Here is a 202-nt window from a genome sequence, read left to right as displayed (position 1 = left end):
CCGGTCGATCTTCTTCCATGGTGGAATCAGTAACATTTTCAGTTTGCGAGTCAGTTGGAAAGTACATTTCTTCGCCGTGTCATATCCATGTTGTATAACATCTTAGGAAACCATCACAAATAAGATGTTCTCTAATTTGGGTTGCGTTCAACTTTCTCCCATTCAAAACAGTTCACACAAGGACATCTAAACTTCACTTCAT

This window comes from Vigna radiata, unplaced genomic scaffold (genome assembly GCF_000741045.1).
Source record: "Vigna radiata var. radiata cultivar VC1973A unplaced genomic scaffold, Vradiata_ver6 scaffold_212, whole genome shotgun sequence".
NCBI classification, from domain to species: domain Eukaryota; kingdom Viridiplantae; phylum Streptophyta; class Magnoliopsida; order Fabales; family Fabaceae; genus Vigna; species Vigna radiata.
The sequence above is the reverse complement of the archived record's forward strand: the minus strand, read 5'-3'. Positions refer to the sequence as shown.